This window comes from Ornithorhynchus anatinus, chromosome 5 (genome assembly GCF_004115215.2).
Source record: "Ornithorhynchus anatinus isolate Pmale09 chromosome 5, mOrnAna1.pri.v4, whole genome shotgun sequence".
In the NCBI taxonomy this organism is placed as follows: Eukaryota; Metazoa; Chordata; class Mammalia; order Monotremata; family Ornithorhynchidae; genus Ornithorhynchus; species Ornithorhynchus anatinus.
Window position 1 is genome coordinate 63581847 of NC_041732.1, and position 6000 is coordinate 63587846.

General features: G+C 49.5%; 1 protein-coding gene across 4 annotated transcripts in view; it reads right to left on the minus strand.

Moving 5' to 3' along the window:
- DNAJC16 (DnaJ heat shock protein family (Hsp40) member C16) overlaps nucleotides 1-885 on the minus strand; it is a 50372-nt gene extending 49487 nt beyond the window's left edge. For all 4 annotated transcript variants that reach the window (XM_029065400.2, XM_029065399.2, XM_029065398.2 and 1 more), the window contains exon 1: nucleotides 830-885. The gene's annotated coding sequence lies outside the window, so the exon portion shown is untranslated. The remainder of the gene's footprint in view (nucleotides 1-829) is intronic.
- Between the last annotated feature and the right edge of the window lie 5115 nt (nucleotides 886-6000).

Genomic DNA, 6000 nt, shown 5'->3' on the forward strand with positions numbered 1-6000 from the left:
GGCCTAAGCGTGCAGAGCACTGGCCTAAGCGCTTGGAATGAACAACTGAGCAACAGAGAGAGACCCTCCCTGCCCAATGACGGGCTACTCTGTGCAGAGCACTGGACTGAGCGCTTGGAATAGACAATTGAGCAACAGATAAAGACCCTCCCTGCTCAATGACGGGCTACTCTGTGCAGAGCACTGAACTGAGCGCTTGGAAGGGGCAATTGGGCAACAGAGGGAGACCCTCCCTGCCCACTGACGGGCTATGTGCAGAGCACTGTACTAAGCGCTTGGAATGAACAACTGAGCAACAGAGAGAGACCCTCCCTGCCCAATGAGGAGCTACTCTGTGCAGAGCACTGGACTGAGCGCTTGGAATAGACAAGTGAGCAACAGAGAGAGACCCTCCCTGCTCAACGACGAGCTACTCTGTGCAGAGCACTGGACTAAACGCTCGGAGGGCACAAAAGGGCAACAGAGAGAGACAATCCCTGCCCAACGACGAGCTACTCTGTGCAGAGCACTGGACTGAGCGCTCAGAAGGGACAATTGAGCAAGAGAGAGAGCCCCTCCCTGCCCACTGATGGACTACGGTCCTATCGGCGGGCCTCAGGGACCCCCCTCCGTCAAATGGGGATGAAGAGCCGCCCTGACCCCCTTCTGCTGACCCTGCCTCTCCCCCAGCGCTCAGCACAGCGCTGTGCACAGCGTCGGCGCTTCACCACTACCAACCTTCTGCTCTCCGCAGCGCTTAGCGCAGCGCTTGGGCCCCGGGCGGGCGCTTAGCCAATGGCGTTATTAGGAGAGGCGGCGGGGGGGGTTGGGAGGCACGGAGGGTTTTTACCTCGTGGTTCCCGAGCGGCGGCTGCTCCCGGAGGCCCGGCGGGACCGGGGGGGGGGGGGGGGCGTCCAGACAGTAGCCCCGGGCCGCCGCTCGGCCCCTCTTGGCCCGGGGCGGGGACCGATGGCGCGTCGCAGGCCGGGAGGCCCCCCCGGAGGCGGCGGCCGCGGAGCCGGAGGCGCCGAGTCACCCCGCTCTTAAAGGGGCCGCGGCCCCCGCCGCCCCGCCGCTCGCTCCGCCCGCGGCGCGTCCGCCCGCGTAGTTTGGCCGCCGCCGGCTGCCGTCCGGCCCCCCCCCCCCCCGCCCCGCCCTCCCGGCGGGAGGGGGCAGGCTCGGTCGTCATGGAGACGGCGCGCGGCTGCCCGGACGAACCCCAAGGACGGCCGCGGCCATAGAGAGCGCGCGGGCCCCGCCCCCGAGGGGAGCCGGAAACGCGGGGCATGACGGGGCGGCGGCGGAACCCGCCCTCAGCTTGGCTGCCGGCCACCCCCGCTTTGGCCGGCGTTCACTCATTCGTTCGTTCATTCGCTCATTCGCTCAGTCAATCATTCATTCACTCATTCAGTCATTCACTCACTCTTTCATTCTCTCATTCATTCACTCACTCGTTCATTCATTCACTCACTGACTCATTCTCATTCATTCACTCATTCATTCACTCACTCATTCATTCATTCACTCACTCACTGACTCATTCTCATTCATTCATTCATTCACTCACTCATTCATTCACTCACTGACTCATTCTCATTCATTCATTCACTCACTCACTCACTCATTCATTCACTCACTCATTCATTCACCCACCCACTCATTCATTCACTCACTCATTCATTCACTCACTGACTCATTCTCATTCATTCATTCACTCACTCACTCATTCATTCACTCACTCATTCATTCACCCACCCACTCATTCATTCACTCACTCATTCATTCACTCACTGACTCATTCTCATTCATTCACCCACTCACTCATTCATTCACTCACTCATTCATTCATTCACTCACTGACTCATTCTCATTCATTCACTCATTCATTCACTCACTGACTCATTCTCATTCATTCACCCACTCACTCATTCATTCACTCACTCATTCATTCATTCACTCACTCACTGACTCATTCTTTCATTCATTCACTCACTCACTCATTCATTCACTCACTCACTCATTCACTCACTCACTCATTCACTCACTCACTCATTCACTCACTCATTCACTCATTCATAACTATGTTGGTATTTGTTAAGCGCTTACTATGTGCAGAGCACGGTTCTAAGCACTGGGGGAGATTTACAGGGCAATGAGGTTGTCCCACGTGAGGCTCTCAGTCTTCATCCCCATTTGACAGATGAGGTCCCTGAGGCCCAGAGAAGTGAAGTGACTTGCCCACAGTCACACAGCCGACAAGTGGCGGAACTGGGATTCAAACCCAGGGCCTCGGACTCCCAAGCCTGGGCTCTTTCCACTGAGCCAGGCTGCTTCTCTATTCATTAATTCATTCCCTCGTTCATTCGTATTTATTGAGCGCTTACTGTGTGGAGAGCACTGTACTAAGCGCTTGGAGAGTCCAAGTGGGTAACAGATAAGAGACCATCCCTGCCCAACTATGGGCTCACAGTCTAAACGGGGGAGATGGACAAAACAAAAAAGTACAGAGACATCAACAGCAACAAACTAAATAGAATTATAGATATATGCACATCATTAATAAAATAAATAGAATAATAAATATGTACTAATACACACCAGTGCTGTGGGGAGGAGAAGGGGGTAGAGCAGAGGGAGGGAGTAGGGGGAATGGGAAGGGAGGAGGGGCGGAGGGAAAGGGAGGGCTCAAGTCTGGGAAGGCCTCCTGGAGGAGGGGAGCTCTCAGTAGGGCTTTGAAGGGGGGAAGAGGGCTAGTTTGGCGGATGTGAGAAAGGAGAGAAGGAGCTCCTTCCTGGCAACATTTTCCAGGGATGGAAGGAGGGAAAGATGTCACTGGCCCTATGTTCCCGGGCCTCCTTCTTGTCATTATACACCTTGAAATAGATGTCACAGTCAGGTTTTCAGTACAGTCCTTCAAAGCACAACCATCTTTGCTTATTTAAGAGTGAATTTTGTCACTGTGTGCACTCATGAGGTCGGCGTTCCGTACAGTGACTTCATCTGAACGTGTTGCTGTACAATGATGAATTTATTATTATTACTACCAATAATAATAATCATGGTATTTGTTAAGCACTTAAAATGTGCCAGGCACTCTACTAAGTGTTGGGGTAGATACAAGGTAATTGAATTGGACACAGTCCCTTCCAACATGGGGCTCACAGTTTTATTCCCCATTTTACAGATGAGGTAACTGAGGCCCAGAGAAGTGAAGTGACTTGCCCAAGGTCACACAGCAGGCAAGGGGCAGAGCCAGGATTAGAACCCAGGTCCTTCTGACTCCCAGGCCCGTCCTCGATTCACTAGGTCCTGCTGCTTCCCTAACTTAAGTGAGGCCATTACTGGGTCAGGCCAGTGGTTCGTCCAGCCCAGTTTTCTGTCTTCAATAGTATCAGCAGGAGTCTCAGAGGATTGATGAGGCAGCGTGGCTCAGTGGAAAGAGCCCGGGTTTGGGAGTCAGCGGTTGTAGGTTCTAATCCCGGCTCCGCCTCTTGCCAGCTGTGACTTTGGGCAAGTCACTTCACTTCTCTGTGCCTCAGTGACCTCATCTGTAAAATGGGGATTAAAACTGTGAGCCCCACGTGGGACAACCTGCTCACCTTCTATCCCCCAGCGCTTAGAACAGTGCTTTGCACATAGTAAGCGCTTAACAAATATCACCATTTATTTTTATTTTATTTTTTATGTTTGTCCTCCCAGAAAATGATCCAAATGTTTAAAGATGTTAGATGGACAACATAACATCCACAACTATTTTCCTTTCAGCACCTGTAACTTTACCTCATATTGCTTGATGAAATGTTGGTCTCTGAATTTATTCAAACGCTTTAAACTTACTGATATTTTCCACCCACATAATTTCTTGTGGTGGCATATTCATTCAGTAGTACTTATTAATAATGTTGGTATTTGTTAAGGGCTTACTATGTGCCGAGCACTGTTCTAAGCGCTGGGGGAGTTACAGGGTAATCAGGTTGTCCCACATGAGGCTCACAGTTAATCCCCATTTTACAGATGAGGGAACTGAGGCACAGAGAAGTGAAGTGACTTGCCCACAGTCACACAGCTGACAAGTGGCAGAGCCGGGAGTCGAACTCATAACCTCTGACTCCGAAGCCCAGGCTCTTTTCCACCGAGCCACGCTGCTTCCCAGCGCTTTATTGAGTGCTTTATTGAGCGCTTACTATGTGCAGAGCACTGTACTAAGCGCTTGGAATGTACAAATTGGTAACAGATAATAATAATAATAATAATGTTGGTATTTATAAAGCGCTTACTATGTGCCGAGCACTGTTCTAAGCACTGGGGTAGACACAGGGGAATCAGGTTGTCCCACATGGGGCTCACAGTCTTAATCCCCATTTTACAGATGAGGTAACCGAGGCACAGAGAAGTTAAGTGACTTGCCCACAGTCACACAGCTGACAAGTGGCAGAGCTGGGATTCAAACTCATGACCTCTGACTCCAGAGCCCGTGCTCTTTCCACTGAGCCACGCTGCTTCTCTAGTCCTTGCACTGGGATAAGCTTATCAGATAGTCATGGTCATTCAGTTAGTATTTACTGAGCCCCTTCAGGGTGTAGAGCACCGTAACCAATGTGGCAATTTCTTTTCCCTTCCCATCTTGTTATCTTGTCCTTTAAAAACAGGTCTTGAATAAGGATTGAGTGAATCTCTGCTCTTGATGGGTCGGACAGGGCTTTCTGAACAAGTATAATAATCTGCCAAATCACAGGGCTTTACTGGGAAGCAGCGTGGCTTAGTGGAAAGAGCAGGGGCTTGGGAGTCAGAGGTCATGGGTTCGAATTCCAGCTCTGCCACTTCTCTGCTGTGTGACCTAGGGCAAGTCACTTAACTTCTCTGGGCCTCAGTTACCTCATCTGTAAAAATGGGGATTAAGAAGTGTGAGCCCCACGTGGGACAATCTGACTACCCTGTATCTGCCCCAGCGCTTAGAACAGTGCTCTGCACATAGTAAGCGCTTAACAAATACCAACATTATTATTATTAGTATTAGTCATGGCAAAAATAGGGATCAAGGTCAGTTGAGGGTAGATTTCTTAGTCCCACTTCCGCACCCCCCCGGGGCCGATTTTTGGAGAGTGAGCTCTTTCTCTCACTGTTTCCTCTCAGATTGAAGTCCTGTTCCTACTCATTTTCTAAAATTTGAATACAAGTAGGCATGTGCATCATCAGTATCAATCAGTAGTATTTTCTGAGCTCTACGATATGCAAAGTGCTGAAACAAATGCTTGATCACCGTCAGCATCATCAAATAGTATTCACTGAGTATCTTGTGCATATGGTGAAGGGCCAGATGCTGTTCTGAGTGTACACAGCCCCCACCCTCTGGAGCTTACAGGATAAAAGAAGAACATAGATAAAATGGAAAACTAATGTTTACTCAATCCATTTGAACTTTGAACTTAACTTCTCTGCGCCTCAGTTACCTCATCTGGAAAATGGGGATTAAAACTGTGAGCCCCACGGGGGACAACCTGTTTACCTTGTATCTACCCAGCGCTTAGAACAGTGCTTGGCACATAGTAAGCGCTTCACAAATACCAAATTATTATATAGCTATTCAACCTTTTTACTTTGTGGCTACAAGCTTCCTCTTGCCTATGCCAGAGACAGAATTCAGTACTAGGCTTGATGGACCTTTGGTCTGCTTCTCCCCCTTTCCTTTCCCCTCCCCTCAGCACTGTACTCGTCCGCTTAACCGTATATATTTTCATTACCCTATTTATTTTGTTAATGAGATGTACATCACCTTGATTCTATTTATTTGCTATTGTTTTAATGAGATGTTCATCCCCTTGATTCTATTTATTGCTATTGTTCTTGTCTGTCTCCCCCGATTAGACTGTAAGCCCGTCAAAGGACAGGGACTGTCTCTATCTGTTACCGATTTGTACATTCCAAGCGCTTAGTACAGTGCTCTGCACATAGTATGCACTCAATAAATACTATTGAATGAATGAATGAAACTATATATTTTCATTACCCTATTTATTTTG